Source organism: Papaver somniferum, chromosome 9 (assembly GCF_003573695.1).
Source record: "Papaver somniferum cultivar HN1 chromosome 9, ASM357369v1, whole genome shotgun sequence".
Lineage (NCBI taxonomy): Eukaryota > Viridiplantae > Streptophyta > Magnoliopsida > Ranunculales > Papaveraceae > Papaver > Papaver somniferum.
In genome coordinates, this window is record NC_039366.1 from 85,202,718 (window position 1) to 85,220,976 (window position 18,259).

Here is an 18,259-nt window from a genome sequence, read left to right on the forward strand (position 1 = left end):
AGGCGGATATTAAGAAGAGAATGATTGTTCAACTAGAGGAAGATGTTCGAAAGAACAAACTATCCCCCGAAGAAGAAGAAGATGAGAGAGGCAAGATAAAGGAGCGAGTGGACAAAGAACATGCGGAAAATCATAAAAAGTGGTTGGAATTTCTAAGAGACTGGGAGAAAGTTTATTGGTCTCTTACCGAGGTTATGTACGAAAAGAGATTGGAGAAGTTTATTGCCGATTGGAACGAAGTTTATCCGACTGTCGTCTGGTATTGTCGGACTCAATGGTTGGACAAGTTCAAGGAAAAATTTGTGCGTGCATGGACAAACCGGTATAGACACTTCAAGAGTGAATCAACTAGTGCAGCAGAGTCCGCTCATGGGATATTTAAAGATCTCATCCAGTCCGGTCAAGTCAATGTGGTTACGCTCACCGAGGAAATGGAGCAATACTTTAAGGCTGATATCAATAGGATCAAGGAGGATTTTGAGAAAAGCTCAATGGAAAGGATGACTCAATTTCTTCGTTATGGTAAGTTGCTCCAAGGAATAGAATTCAACGTCTCTCATTGGGAAATAAAACATATGATGAGACAAATGGAATATGAGCAAAATTACGGAAAACCGGGTGATGTGTGTATTTGTCTCGACATGTCTTCATTGGGTATTCCGTGTCGTCATATGCTTGTGAAGTATGAAGAAGTTATACCTATTGAGGTTATTGATCCGTTTTGGAAGCAACTATCTTTCGACCCCCCCCCCCCCCCCCACCCCCCCCCCACCTCCCCCCATTCGGAAGCTCCTGGACAATCACCATGGGATACAAAGGAGGCCAAGGAATTCTATGAAGCTTACTCACCTGGAAACTCGGCTAGCCGACAAGTATTATTGAGCCAACTAAGGCTAATTACACGCCCATGGATAACACAAAGTGAAGAGCCAAGAAAAGGATATCCAATAGGTAGACCACAAACTAAAACGTTAAGGAGAAAACAAATGGTAAAATTGAAAGAAATGACTCAACGTGAAGAAGAACTCGCGGCAAGTAAGAAACGAAATCTAACCGCATGTGAGATTTCGGAACAAAGGTTTGTGGAAGCGCAGGTTCCAAACAAAAGAGGTAGTACGAGGAAGGAACCGCTATCAAGTCAACAACAAACGAAGGATTCCGTATCCACACCAAAAGCAAACTCATCGGAGGTTCCAATGAAGAGGGGTAGGCCGCCAAAGGTATCAACATCAAGTTACAAAGAGCAACAAGGTGAGCATTCCGAAGCCATACCCATAGTCGATCTAGCGGAGGTTCCAAGGAAAAGGGGTAGGCCGCCAAAGGTATCAACATCAAGTGACAAAGAACAACAAGGTGAGCATTCCGAAGCCATACCCATAGTCGATCTAGCGGAGGTTCTAAGGAAAATGGGTAGGCCTCCAAAGGTATCAACATCAAGTGACATAGAACAACAAGGTGAACATTCCGAAGCCATACCCATAGTCGATCTAGCGGAGGTTCCAAGGAAAAGGTGTAGGCCTCCAAAGGTATCAACATCAAGTGACATAGAAAAACAAGGCGATGAGGCAAAGGTGGTGACAAACCCAAGTGATAGAAAATTTGATGTAGTTTTAGTTCCAAGACGAAGGGGTAGGCCAAGGAAGTACGGACTCTCATCACATATCAAAGACAGTGCAAGTGTATAGATTGCAGAGGATGGTTTAAAAATAATCAAGTTAGAAAAGGGTAATATGAAGATGTATAAGGATCCCAGAACAGGTAGGACAATTAGAAGTTATCATACCAAGATACAGTCTTGCATAGACCAACTTCCTGAGGTTATTCGCGAGTATATTGTATATACGGATGATGTCGATGTAGATGGAAATTGTGGCTATCATGCTGTGACAGAACAATTAGGAATCTTCGACACGGCGGTTAGTAGAGGTATGACACCATGCCAATTTGCTAGAACGAGGATGTCCGAACAACTTGTGAACAAGAGGAGATTTTATGAGCAATTGCTTGGTTTAGGCGAGGGGTTTGATGATATGCATGCTCAAGTATTAGGGCCGAGCAAGAGATGAACTTTCTTCCTTCTCAATATTGGATGAGAATGCCGCTTTGTGGGTATCTAGTGGCGGATACATTTAGATGTGTTGTTCATTATTTTACCCCCACCGTATAAGTAACATTTACCCTAAAGTGACAAAAGTGCGAAGGATCCCTTAAGAAGAGAAGAGTTGTTTTGGCGTTCATGAACGATAATCATTTCGTTATTCCAAAACTCAAGGACAATTGTCCATTGCCACCTGTTTGTGGGACGGTAAAAAACAAGGATCTAGATCCCAATATCTGGAAGGGATGGATGGCATTGTATGAGGAGAATCACCAATTTTGGGATGCGTTGGCCTTATCAAAGAAAGCTTTTCAAGAGGAGGAGATTCAAGTTAATACGTGTGGAAGCGATGATGAGTAATTTCGATATATGTGGTTCACTAATACGCAACCTTTTGTTTTTTCGGAAGTTTGAATTGTAAATACCGGCATAGTTGTGTTTTATAATTATGGCGTAGATTATTGTTTTGAAATCATGCCGGAAATACAGAAAAAACATCTAGAGAAATCAGTAAATTCGCCGGCATAGAAGTTAACATCATAACAGTGCCGGTTTTCTGTGAAAAACATATTTTCCAAGGAGATTTCAGACCACCGGCATAGTATCCAAACGCATTTGAATGCCAGAACTCTTTCATTTAGGAAACCGACATTGATTTTACTCTTTTCGAGCATGCCGGTACTGGATAAAACTTAGAAATTTATGTGATCTTGCCACATTCAAACTCTGTAAAAGAGGTAATTTGACACAAGTTTATCAACATGATAAATATAATAACAATACTAGATTGTATACAAGAACAAACTCCAAAGTTATGTGGTTCCAAACCGAAAACAAATCAAACATAAACCAAGTCAAGCAAAGAGTTTAGAAAAACACACAAACAAACACATTGTTCAAGACTCACAAACAAACATAAACCAACACTAGATTGTTCAAACCAAACTAATACTATAGAAGAAACACACGATCACTCGGTTCTTGGCTTCTTGTGTACCCTCTTCTTCCTTTCGCCCCACAAGTCTTTTTCCTCTGGATCTTCAATTTTGTCTATCTTTTGCTCGACGTTCTCCATTTCTTTCGGGGTTAGCACCTCTCCTTTCTTGTTCTTTTTCTTAAAGAACTTTGACAAATTTCCAATCCGCCGACACTGTTAAGGAAATTTTAAACATGTACTTAGCATGTACAATTGTATAAGTTCATAGATATAGATTAAAAGAATAGTAATGAACAAGACGTATGTACCAACAACGTAACGAGCTGTAGAAGTGCGGGTACAGTTTCCGGAGTTGTGGAGGGACGTGCTGGTGGTGGAGGAACATCTACGATATCCAGGCATACAACATAAGGATGCGAGAACTTCCGATGGCCTCTTAGGAAGGTTGGTTCACTCTCATAACCGTTCTCATCCAATTCCCAATCAGCCCTATCCAACACAAGTCCTTGTTATTCCCTTTCACCCCAATGTGCAAGAATAGGTTTAGGGTCGTAAACTATGAGAGTATGGTTCTCATTTGATTGGCATTGAGGAAAGTCATGAGAGAATTTCTGATAAGATGTATCCGTGAGATCTTTCTGCTTGTACCCAAGTTGGCGAATTACATGGCGAGGGTTGTGCATAACAAATCCTTTTGGATGAAATAACGTTCCGTTGTAAAATGAAACATTGTCACGCCTTTGCAAGTAAACTCCTCTGGCATTCCTATATGGGTCAAACACAACATCTTGGACAGTCACCGAGTCCAAAGCCAATCTCATTGCACATAATCGTTTCTTTTTATTGGGCCTCGGGGTATTGTTGAAGAAGTATTTCTGACCTAGAGGCCTATTCTGTTGATATTCATTGAAATCACTCAATCCTTTATACCGTATGGACAATTTTGGGAAGTGTTCATAAACCCACACCTATGCCAATGAAATGGATAAGAAAATAAATAATTGGAAACTAATAAATTTAATGAAAACGATCACAAAATAAGTAGTTTAGTATACCTGAAATACAGTGAAATTCCTATTAAATTGACGGGCGTTCGCCTTAGAAGCTCGACGCATTTCTGCCAAAAAATGTGCCAAGAAAGCAGTGCCCCATGAATACTCATGAACCTTTTCCAACGTATCCAAGTATTGTAGGTTGTTCATATGCACCCTGTTACCATTATCGTCAGGGAATATAGCGGTTCCCAAGATGAACAACATATAAGCAGCGGCAGTTTGCTGAACTTGTTCGAGATTCAGTTCATTGTTCTTCGTATTCCCAAACAATTCAATGAGTTTGACGAATGTGATAGTCTTTGTTTGGGAACGGTTTGTCTTGTACATATTTTCCAAAGTGGTTTCCTTGTCACATCCAAACAGCTTTTTAGTCAGCTCATAGATCTTGTCCCCTCCTAAGTCCTTAGACTCATCTCCTACCTTAACGGCTTTCCCAAGAACCTAAAGACCTATTATCCTTTGGACATCTTCAGGGATAATGATCATCTCGCCAAAAGGAAAATGCATGGTATCAGTTTCACCAAAAAACGTCTCCAAAAAATAGTTCGCCGTGACGGTATCAGTGCCCACATAATTTTTTATCGCGGGATACAACCCAGATGCTTTGACTACTGCTTTAACAGCGTCACACTCAAGCTTCAAAGTCCATACATCCGATTGTTGATGGCGGCTAACACGGAAGGCTTTCTTGTGGTCCTATAAAAACACATCAAACTTAATTAAATTCACTCGATCACAGATAAATAATATAATAAGAAGATACAAACGTCTTACATAAGTTTGATAGATCCAACGAGCCCAAGAGTGTTTGTAAGCAAATAAGAATTGCGGGTTTATCGGTTCACCCCAATATTTTCCATCATCGCGGTCTGGAATCATGTCATATTTATCAGGAAGGTGGGCTGGGGGTGCCTTTTCATTATCCTTAGGGGCTTCAACTCCTACACCAGTTTGTCCTAAGCCACCTGCTTGTAAGGATGAGACACCTGCTCGTTCCGGTACATGTAATTGTTCCCACTCATCATCATCATCACTGCTGGTTGAGTCGCTTATAGGTTGATCCCAAATTGTGACCTTCGCAGTAGCCGGATCAGGATGGCTACGTCGAGAAGACTTACGTTTTGCTTCTACAACAGCTTTGCCTTTTCATTTGTTCTTTTGTTCTGCTGTAGACCTATATTCCAATATGTAAACCGAGTTAAATAATCACAACCGGCATATATATTGAACATAACTTCAATGCCGGGAACTGAGCCGGTATTGTAAACAATTAAAAATCCATGCCGATTGTCTTGAATTTTAGACGGAAAATTATCAATTTTTGGTAAAGAAAACCGGCATAGTAAGTTCACATATAGACATTGCCGGAACAGCTGCCGACATTGTAAGATAGATACTATGTATGCCGGAACTATGTAATTTTAGTACAGACATTGTAAGATAGATATTATGTATGCCGGAACTATGTAATTTTAGTACAGAGTTTTTAGCAAAAGAGGCTAACGAAAATGACATAGTATTAACCAAACATACAACGCCGACAACTACAACCGGCATGGTATTCAATCAAATATTTATGCCGGCAGGCTCATGCAATAAAATAGGGATTTAAGACACATAATCTGGCGTGATTTTCAAATTGAATTCTACCGTGAATCAAACATGTAACTGAACTTCAAATTTCGATTTCAAAATTTACTTCTAGTGTAGTAGGAAGACTAAACAACCAAGTTTCACTTTGGATAAACCCTAAAAATACTTCAATTCAACATATACATCACTTACCGGAGCAATTGTGTTATTCTCGCCTCACCAACAGACTCTTCAGGCTCAGACATTTCTTGCGCTTTTGATTTCGATTTACCACCATCATAAGCAGATTCTTCAGGATTGGTTATGGGTTTTTCACGAGGTTTGCAACGATCCATTGTCTTTGGTATAGAAGATGAAACAAAAAGGGAGAGTGAACACAAAGGGAGATTGAATAATTTCCTTTCTATAACCGCCACTTAAATAAAATGAAGGAGTTTGTAACCGACGCATAAACTGATATTAAGGATTCTATAACCATCAAATAATTGGGATAAAATAGTTTGTAACCGTCAAATTAGTGGAATGAAGGAGTTTGTAACTGGCACATAACTTGTGTTTGTAACCGTCAGGATGCCGGCATGGAAAGATGGCACAATTGAATGCCGACATTCAGACAATAAGTTTCAATTGTTACCATAAAACCGGCATAGTATGCTGATCACAGTTCAACGCCGGTAGTGATTCTTGATTCATTATTAACGCATCTCCAAAAGGTTTAAACAAGCAAACTGACCCAAATTGGGCTTCATATTAATACTAAGGAAATAAACTAAAAAACATTAAAAAAATAAACAACGTTACACATAAACATTAAACACATAAAATGAAAGATCTCAAGCTAATTGCAACTAACATCATATCTTGGTACGAGATTTAACAAACAACGCAACTTCGAAATGCCTAAAAGGCTCTTTTCTCCATTTGGTATATGCGGCCTGAGCTTGATACCTATTATCTCGGTATCTTGCGAGAAACTCGTTGTATTTGCGACACAATTTTATGAGGGCAATTGCCCGATTCGCTACAAACTCATCCCCGTAATCCATTTTGCGTTTCTTGCACTTACCGTCATATAACCTCGACATATAAGGACCATCCGCAACAAGACCCCAAAAAAGGTTTGAAGGGCGGTGATCTTCCGGAAAATCCGAAACTATGAAGTAATTCTTAATCCATTCGGTTTCTTCCTCAACATCCGCTTCTATCTTCGGTTGTTTTACACGTTCGATTATCTCTTTAGCCTCTTTGCGATATTTTTCTTGTATTGCTTCCTCTTCTTCTACTCTTTTCCTTCTAAGTATCTCTTCTTGCATTGCGGCAAGTGACTTGGTGGTTTGCTCCTTCCTTTTAAGTTTTTCTAGTATCATGGGAATTGAGTTGGTGGTGGATGATGATTGATTCCCTATCGGAGTGGATTTTTTTTTCATATAAAAATTCTCTGAAATCGGTAGTTCGTGATTTCTTTGCCATGAGAAAAATGTGTTGGAGCTCACCTATTTTTTTTTGAGGTATCAACTGCAATAGGTGTATCCATTCCTTTAACTAGATGAGGACACAACGGCTTTTCCACTTTATAATTTCGGCATTGTCAGTATCTTAGATCCCACGCCGGAAATGGTCTTTACTGGTTTATGGTTCAAAAAAAAATAGCCGTTACACATTGAATGCTCTATTCCAGCAGTGTACGTTAGATTTTTGACAATGCCGGAACCAATTGCCGGCACACTAATGTATATAACTAAAAAGCCGGAACATTATTTATTGCACTCAGAATTTTGACATTGGATTCCGACATACAATAATATAGAGTATATATAAGATCTACGCGGTACCAGATACCGTCATGAAATTATGTAAACATAGAATGCCGGAAATGTAATTTATTTCAAATGTAATCCTTGTCGACGGAACAACGAATGCACTTAGCACGTGCATCAAGCCTTTAAACCCCTAGACGACCCTAGTGGACGAGTTATAGTCTCGTGAGGGTTTACATAGAGATATACCCACAAAACCTTACGAAATACCTAACCAAATGCCCTAAACACCTAAGCAAACACCACTAAACTATCAATCTTCTTAAGAAGAATCCGTCTCCGATTCACCCAGCTGGTGGTACTCCGTGACTTTGGTTACAATATGGTTGACGTTGGCTTCAAACATGAATGCTTCCCCCTTTTCTCGTAAGTAACGCGTTTTCACGGCTTGATGCTACAAAAACAACACACAAACTTTGTTTGTTACATAAAATTTGCAAACGAGTAGATTATGTAGAATTAATCATAAAGATGCTTACGAGTTGTTGAAGGGACAATGTATTGCGGGTAGCGTGATTGATCCGGTGTTTCATTTTTAGATACTCAACCACCGCATTTAGGATGATGTCGTGTCGTTCCTCGATTTGTTTGGCAGTTCTTCCTTTCGGGTTACCATAACCGTGAATAAATTTGTTAAAAATCTTCAACCACATGGAATCCCGCATGATGTTATCTATAGTTGACGGACGAGTTTCGGCATACCATGCTTGGGTGATTGCTAAATCTTCCTCCGAGTCGAACGATGCCATTTGTTGTATATGGGATTAGGTACTATACTAAGCTATTTATAGATAATTATTATAGGGTTTAGGGTTTCTAAGTTAAGAGGATCAAGGAGATATATAAGAACACACGAGTTTTGGACTTTTGGGTCCAAGTATTAGCTCACTTTATATAGAGAAAAACCTCAACGACTATTTTTTTTGAAAATCACCAAAACCGGCATTGAAGTAATTGTGACATAAGCTGCCGACAGCATGTTCCGGTACAGTTTTGCCATAAGATAATCATGCCGGTACAAGAGAATTTCTTCACAGAGATTGGGCCAAATATGCAACCATTACCGGCATGGTTTTACAACAATATTCAATGCCGTTACAGGGAACCGACATTGAATCTATAATAGCGACTATGCCGGTGTTTGTGAAATTAAAAAAAAACGACTAGTTTTTTATAAAAATAAGACCGTTGGTGATTCACTTCTATATAATACCCCCCATTCCTTGGGAAAATCTACACAAACCACCCACCAAAGAACAAAAATCCTTCTCTCAAGAGAGCAAGCACGGTTAAAGCTTCACAAGGGATGGGAGATTCATCATCTAGCTCTATTTGCAAAGTAAGTAGATTAAACATTACTAACAATATAATCTTCACTACTATGACGCATAACTAATATAATCTTCTCTTATAGAGTTATCATTGCAAGTGTTAAATTTGCAAGTCACCTTCTCATCTAGCCATGGACTTTCCTTTTATTTATTCAAAGTGTAGAAGCTGTGATGGGACACGCCGGTTTTGGATTACAAAAACTGATGATGCTGAAAATGGAAAAATGTTTCTAAGGTGTTTGAATCACCCAAAGTGCGAAGAGTTTCAATGGTTTGACAAAGCTGTTGAACTAGCAGAGTCAAGAGAAAACCACAAGGCCAATGCAAGCCTATCGATGGGTGTGATGGGTGTTATATGAAGGGAAAGGAATATGTTGAAAGAGAAGAAGAACCAATGAAGATGATCCTTGACACCCCCATCCCGGACGATGTCTTCGAACAGATTCGGGAAACGCTCAAAGGTTCCGCGATTGTTGAAAAGGGATGGAAATAGATAATCTTTAACCAAATGTAATCCATTCTATGTTTTTTAGCATGTTTTAATTTAAAGTTTCAAATCCAATGTAATAGACTACTTAGGAATGAAATAAAAGAGCATTCGAAATGGATTTATACTCAAAACTAGCAGAGTGCCGGCATAGAAGCAACCAAGCTTACAGTGTCGTTTTCTGTCAACTATGAAAATTTGAAAATAATTATACAACCGGCATAGATTTTAGAAAAAACGACTATGCCGGTACCGTCCAATTTATATACAGGAACATGAAATTTTTAATCTTCTAGTTCCGGTATGGTTTTATAAAACATTTCATTGCCGGTACCAGGAACCGACAATGAACTGTAATTTTCATGCATGCCGGAACCAGTACCGGCGTTGTTGAACCTAAGCTTTTCCTTGCCGGCAGCAGTCGTAAATAAATATTGCAAAAATAACATTTCACTAGAAATCTAAACATGTTCAACATAAAGCAATCAATAGAAATCTAAACATGTTCAACATAAACCAAACAACTGGATTCTTCTTAAATGTTCTTAATCCAGGTATCATAAACTAAAAGAAAACCAAACAACTAAAGAGTTAACCATGAGGTACAAACGAAAACAAGTTCGGAATTTTTCAAAATGTAACAACCACCATCCAGAAAAAGAAACACAACTAAATAGTTAATCACTTGGTCTTTTGCTTCTTTTGTGTCGGTTTCTTCTTAATTTACCCGAACAAATCTCTTTCACTAGGGTCGATTTCTTCAATTTTATCAAGCTTTTCCACGACTTCCTTCATTTCTTCAAGGGATAGCACCTCTCCTTCCTCGTACTTGCAACCTAACATCTTCTTCAACTTGCCAAGTCGACGCCGCTAGTTTCATACATACAACACATAATTAGTATATATATGCTAATATAAGATTATGTGTACATTAAACGACTAAGTAATTAACAATACTTACTAGCAATCCAACGGTCTTATTAAGTTGGGCGATCGTAGGTGGTGCCTGTGCGGGAGTTGGAACGGGAGGGTGTTTCTGGGGTGGAACTTGGACGTCATCCGGGCGGACGACAAAAGGATGTGACCATTGCAGGTAATCTTCTATGTAGTCGGCATCAACCTCATCACCGTTTTCCGCAAGCTCCCACTTATCCCACTGACTAATATCTACCAAACGACGTGGTTCCTTATCCCTCTAATATGTTGGATCCGGTTTTGGATCATACTCTACATGCAACCGATTAGGAGTTGAAAAGCACCGAGAAAGGTCAAGAACAAAACATTGAAAAGAGTCCGTATCGAAATGTGATAATTGCTTATATCCAAGTTGGCGCATCACACGTGTAGGATTGGCCATAACGTATCCTTTTGGGTGGAACAACGACCCATGGTAGAATGCAATGCTACCAAACCTCAAAACTTGGTGGTTTCCTCTAACCTCCTTGTAAGGGTCGAACACAACATCTTTGGTACTCATCGCGTCCAAAGCCAATTTCACATCGATCAGTCGACCTATGTTACCAGGCTTCGGAGTATTGTTGAACTCGTATCTCTTAGCTATAGGCGTATCGGGTTCGGGAAGGTCTTTGATCTTCAAGGAGGTTACAAGGTTGGGAAGTGTTCATAAGCCCACACCTATTCCAATGTGAAGCAATAAGTTTTGTTTCTAAGTTCACGATAAGGGTACATGTGAACAATATACATAATAACATAAGTTTAAAAAATAATACCTGCAGTAGAGTGAAATTCCCGACAAATTGGTTGGTTTTAGCCTTAGAGGACCTTCTCATCTCCATCATCAAATGTGCCATTACCGCGGTGCCCCAAGAATACCCATAGACATCTTCCAACGGATCCAAGTACTGAAGGTAGTTCGCATTAACCTTGTTGCCATTAGTGTCAGAGAATATCCTAGTGCCCAAGATGTATAACAGGTATGCAGCGGCAGTATAACGAATTTGTTTAGGGTCCCATCCATCCTCCAAAATTCTTTTCTTTGTGTTTTCAAACTTCTTCTTAAGCAGTGTCAACTTGATTGTCTTTGTCTTACCAGACGTGGATTCATAAAAGCTCTCCACAGAAGTTTTGTAGTCCCAACCAAACAGCTTGTTAGTCAGAGCGTGCAACTTCGACCATTCTAGGTCAAGAGACTCAACTCCTTATGCAATTGATTTGCCGATAACACTCAAGCCTAGAATGTTCTGAGCATCTTCAGGAATGAAGGTCATCTCCCCAAAAGGGAAGTGCATGTTATCGGTTTCACCATGATACCTTTCGACGAAGCAATTGACAGTCACAAAATCAGGCTTCACATAATTTTCAACCAAAGCATATAGACCAGAATCCATTACTATTTGTTGGACCTCTTCACATTCCTCGGAAAATTTCCAACAATCCGCGGCTTGGTTTCGGCAAACACGCACAACCTTCTTATGATCCTACAATTAGGAGACAATACAATTAAGATATTATACATAAATACACAACAATACATATGCACAAGATAAAAAATGATTACATAGGTTTGACCGATAGTACGAGCCCACTAGTGCTTGTATCCAAATAGTGTTTTTGGTTCCGGAGCTTCACCCCAAATTCTACCACGTTCAAGGTCAGGTATCATGTCATTAATATGAGGAAGGTGGGAACCTTTAACTTTCACTTTGCCTTTGCCCTTCTTGCCATTGCCTTGTGTTGGTTGTTGACTTGGCCCACCAACTTCGCTTTGGCTTGCTAATTGACTTGGAGGAACCACATTATCTTCATCCTCACTTTCCTCTTCATCTTGCTCATCTTGATCATCGTGCTCACGGATTACAACTCGACTACGTTCACCACCACTCTCCCAAATTATCCCTCTTGTCTCAGCCCCCAAACGCTTTTTGCGACCTTCATCTTTCCCTCGAGGAGGGAGAGATTGAGGAGTATCAAGACCGTCCTTCCTTCTTCTCTTAGTGACCGCATCTTTAGTTTTTCTTTTGTTAGCTTCCTTGGATTTTGACCTATATCATAAGCACAAGAAATGAATGTGAGACAACTCACTTTCAGTTTTTGTACCGGCATTGACTTACTTAAACTAACCACGCCGGTTAAATGTTCCGGCAGTGAACATTCACTGTCGAGAATGCCGGTAGTCATATGTAATCCTCCTGGATATCAAAAGACTACTACCGGCACTCTCGAAATAAATCAATTCCATGCCGTAACTTTGTACCGGCAAACAAATCAACCTAAAAGCTATGCTGGTATAGGTGAAAAATTCATAAGTTTTCCTGGATGTTTTAAGTCCACTACCGGCATGCTCGAATTATAACAAAAGAATGCCGGTACCCAAAACCGGCATACAATGCAACCCAAAATCTATGCCGGTACTGGTGACAAATTCATAAACTCTCCTGTATGTTTTAAGTCTACTACCGGCATACACGAATTATTAAAGACTGCCGGTACTAAAAACCGGCATAGACTTCGACCCAAATTCTATGCCGGTAGGGAAAATTTAGTTTCAGGTGAATCTGGGGTTGGAAACGGCATTGCATTCATCCAAGATTGAATGCCGGAACACAAAACCGGCATTGTATTCATACATATTTCAGTGCCGGTACTAACTGAAACTCAACTGTTTCAGTTAGGGTTCGCGATGCTAACCTAAACCCATTGCTATAAATCGATTTAAACACTCATAAAGTAGTTTAAAACCACTTACCTTCTCACAGAAGCCATGGTTGAGAGAAGTTGATTGTCCGAATCCGTTGCTTCTTCTTCTTCTAGCTCTTGAGCAATCTTAGCAATTCTTTGTTCGTGTTTTTGTTGACCTATCGATTTTGACGATTGGGAATTTGTTTTCTTTCGTGGAGGCATTGTTTATGACTTGGGTAGGTTAATCGACGAAGAAATTTTTGAATCGACGAAGAACGGATGAAAAACAATGAAGAATTTTTTTTTTTCAAAACCTAACCCTAACAGTGCCGGTACTGTTTTTAGAGAATGGGGGATATATGAATTTGGTTTTTGATTTTAAGTTTTAGTAGAAAGGATATAATGATCTTTTCATAATATTTTTTAATTAATCAAAGGGTATTTTAGTATTTTCATACACAAAAATCACCCCTTAGCACACACCATGGGTTGGGGGAAGTAATCAATATCCCCCAATTACTTTTTTTATCCCCAATTGCGCGTTCCTTTAAAAGCATTTGGTTATGTAGTGAATGATGTACCCTAATCTATCAATGTATGTCTACTGCATCTATTGCAGTTCTTCTCAATGGCCATCCTGGTCAGTTCTTCACTCCCTTGCCATGGGTATGTTCAATTTTATCACCAATCCTTACCATCAAAGATTAGACTTAGCATATTAGCATGTTTCTTGGCACAGTGGAAACCTAAATAGGTAAGGAAATGAAATCCTAACATTGAATGTGAATAAAAAAAAAGAACAATTTGTTGCCAGTTCATTCGTAGTGAAAGCCATATACAAAATTGTATCAAGCTAAAATACTCGGATTGACAGGCACTTTATTGGAATAGTGAATGACAAGCACATACCGCCTATGATGCGCCGATACTGATACATGGACACTGATATGGCGATACTGATACGGGGATTCGTCAATTTTTAAAAAATAAGGATACGGGATACGGTGGGATACGTGTACTTATTAAAACAATATTTTATATAATAATAATTTATTCTAGTGAAAATATCACATACAATACAATAAAAATCATATCTAACATCTCAGCTTGCCCATCAAATATATAACTATCTTCATCAAATATCATGGTTTCTAGTTCTTGCTCGTAAGTGGAAGATTTCCTAGTTCAAGTTCTCCCACATTTTGAAGTGTATCAAATGCATTTCCGTTAATATCTCACATTCCACTTTCTCCGATCCTTTCGTAGAAGATTGCTGTGAGCAAATATTAAATTCTCAACATTTTTGGGTTCAATCTTATTACTCTTAATTGAATGGATACAATTATATGTGCTCAATTCTCTCTGAACAACACGAGGAATATGGCTTCCCAATAAGCCTTAAGGCTAACCCCTATGGTCTTCTAATCTAGCAGCTAGATTGGCCATCCACGTCAGCTAGGGCAACCTCCTAAGTCCTATGGGATGGCTAATCTAGCAGCTAGATTAGAAGACCACGTCAGCGGGACCACCATCTAGCGCTGAACGGTTCAGTGCTTTAAATCTCAGCCGTTAGATCATAAAATTTTCTCCCAACGCTGAATGGTTCAGCTTTTTGGTTACTTTTTGAGCGCTGAACGGTTTAGCTTTTGAAACTAGCTGCTAGTTGAACTGCGAGCAAATGTTAGGAGAGAGAAGTAGCAGGTACAGGTGTTAACTTTTTTCCCACACTTATTTTTTGATTTGCAACACTTTTTGGCTAATCTAGCAGCTCAATCTAGCCCATAGGGGTTAGCCTAAAGCTAAATTTTTGGAAGGGAATTAGTCATTTCTATCCCAAATATATGGGCCGATACACATTCTTGCCCCGTTTTTTTTCGAGACTATTAAATCTATCCTGCCGTTTAAAGTAAACAGTCAAAACTGTTAGATAAGTGGGACCTAGTTGTGTTGTCAATTGAAAGTCCAGGTGTTAGTCCAAGTGTTAATATCTTATAATGGGAAAAGACGCATATAGCCTTTCTTCTTCGTTTCAACTCCATCGAATAGGTTAGTATCAGATGTAAGATCTCGTTGTTAGAGAAGATGGCGGGAGAGTGGTGAGAAAGATATGGTTTGGGAAGATTACGTGCATGAATTTAGGATATATCCCAAACAACTGCATCTGATGTATCCTTATCAAGATATTTCCCGCCAGAAATTAGTTAGGGTTTTTCTCATAATTCTGTTACTCTATCAGTATATAAAGAATCAAGGTCTAAGTTTGTTTCTATCCATAAACCAGTTGATAAGAATGCAGTTTATTGAGAAAACCTAAGTAATTTTAAGCGAGTGATTTCTGTATTTTGAAGAAATGGGGAAGAAGATAATGGTTGATGAAGAGTTACTGAACAAGAAATCTGCTGCATATACTAAAAGGTATATTTTCATTATCTAACTATGCTTTTCATCTTTGTTATTATGAATTTTTGGTTTTCGATTTAGGGCTTTCTTACTGGTTCAAATTAGGGTTTTCAATTTAGCTTTTCAAATCTACTTTAAAATTAGGGTTTTCGATTTAGGGATAATCACAATTAGATATTTATAGTAGTTTATGAAATGATAAGTATTCTGTTGCTGAACATTACATGAATTGTGTTACTGAATTGGTCTATTAATGGTACTTTGGTGGTTTTGTATGGATAATCTGCCTTTGTGTCTCAGTTTGTGATTTTGAATTAAAACTAAAATTCAGAGGATGCAGAAATGTGATCATGTCTAGAAGTTGTGCTTGATAGCTTATTTTTTATCTACTTCTTTTGTAAATAATGGTGTGATAACCTTCATTTGTCCATTCTCCAAAAAATCATGTACACAGATAAGATGATCCTCTTGCAAGGGCTGTCGTATTTTGTTGTGTTGGTTTTTCATAGAAAAAAAATAATTTCATACAGTCAATTATGTTTGTATATAAGGGTCATAAGAGTTGAAATCTTACATTGATATAAGAGAATTCGTATTACACTTAATCTTTGTTTGGGGATGTCTATGAGTGCCATGTGCATAGCCTGTTTGTTGTATGTGTACTATGGTTTTAGTAGTTTGGTCCAAAATACTCTTTAAAGAATCGTCTTATTTTCGGAAAGGTTCAAAGAAATGATTTTGATTGAGAAGTTATATTTTGAGTTTCGTATGATTATAGCGGAAGGGATATCTGTCACTTGATTAATGAGTTCCTGAATCGAATCTATTCTTTTTGTTGCGTGGCTTGAAATATTTGACTGATACATACAGAGATTTGAGAAAGTCTACTGATCATATATGTATCTGTTTAGGAGAGTTCTTTGGCATTCTGTGTGTGAATTTTCTAGTGCAAATCTGTTATAACTTATTTTGAATGCTAATGACTTATTATTTTTGTTCTCTTGCAGTTACATGGGACCTAATTCTGGATATATGGTTGCAAATACTTGGAAACAGGACAAAGCAAATGACAGGTGATTTAGCTTATTTGTCATAGTATGCTAGTGAAAGATGATTTTTCTCTATTAGCTGATAGCCCCTATTGTGTAAGGGATCATATTTTGTTGTGCTTAACCATGCCATAAACTAGGTTTTTTATTTAGCATATGATGAATATATGTTACTGATAGTACCCCTTTTATTACGTAACAGGGGTTCTACACCTCAGAAAGGGCCAAGGACAACTTTATCTCCCAGGAAAATCCCAAGGTTAATTGAAAAATCTAAGAAAACGGTTGGCATTAGTTTAGCTAAGATGGTTCTGGATTTTGAGAAACATGTCGAGGAATCGACACAGGCTACTCAACCAAATGTTGCTGACAACATCAACCCTGGTGGCAGTCAGGTCATTGTGAATCTAGATGATGATTCATTTGGTATTGAATTCTGGAAGTCATCCTCGGATAAAGTAGATATTGTTGAAGAAGCAGTCAATGCTACCAAGGAACCAATGTTGCACCTTGAAAATCTTAATGGAGATGACTGCCATCCTGAAGACCAACCACTCATATACAGTGAGGGTGAAGATGATGCAGACTGGAAGGAATTTTTACACAATTTTAGTATGAAAAGCAACAGTTGTGAGGGTAGCGAGGAAGCGGATGAAGGTAATTTTTATATTTTGTAGTTTCAGATTTCATTAAAAATGTTATGTTTACGGCTTGATGTTAATGTGGACTTTTGTGTGTGTCTGAACATGTAGATGATCATTATGACCAATTGTTGGAGACATATGATGAAGTTGAAGGTAGTCTCGGTTTTTCGTTGAAACTTTAATTTGTTCATAACGATACTTGACGTGTGGTTTACTTTTTTCTTGTTGGTTGTCATGTGATGCAGCTGTCAAGGAAGTTAAGGAACCACTGATTGATTTTGAGATTGAAGAGGGTAAAATATAGGAAATTGGTAACAGATTGGAAGATGATTATGGTCCTGAAATGGTTGATAGGCCATTACCTAATCATGAAGTTAGAGTGGTTGATAATGGGCCTTACAGAAATGTTAATAATGTGCCTGTAAGGAATGTTGATAACGGGCAACAGTGGTTTGATGACAGTGATTTTGAAGGTTTCCTTGCTGCTGCTGATTTAGTGGATCCTGAGTTATTCCCTGAACCAGAACATGAGATACAAGTTGTAGATGATGACAGAATTGAGGAGGGGATGGAATTTCCTGACAAGACTGCTTTTAAGAAACATCTCAGAAAATATCGTGTATCTACTAGGACAGTATACAGGTTTACGAAGAGTGATAATATTAGAGTCAAGGATGTGTGCAAAGGCTTTGGAGATCCCATTCTATGTCCGTGGTATATATCTGCAAGGAGGATCCCTGGTGAGGCGACTTGGAGCATAAGAGATTTCCACTTGCACCATACTTGTATTGGGGATCCTTATGGCAGGAATTCATGTGCAAATCCTGAATTTGTAGCTCAACATGTGATCAACAAGCTAAGGGAGTCGCATGGCAAGACTGTACCCAAACCTTCTGAGATTGCTGCCGTGTTTTGGACAAGCCACAACACCTTGATCCCGTATCACGTTGCATGGAAGGCTAGAAACAATGTGTTGGAGAGAATAAACGGAAGCTTTGATGAGATTTTTAGACTCATACCACGTTTGTGTGAAATGATCAAAAGGACTAATCTCGGATCAATTGCTACTTTCACTTACGGAAGGTAATATCATTTCTTTAATTGTTCGTAAAATTGATTAGTTTGAGTTCTAGTTTTTAAACTTTCCTTGTTTCTTCGTGCAGAGACAATCGTTTTGAATCTGTGACCATATCTTTTGATGCCCCTATG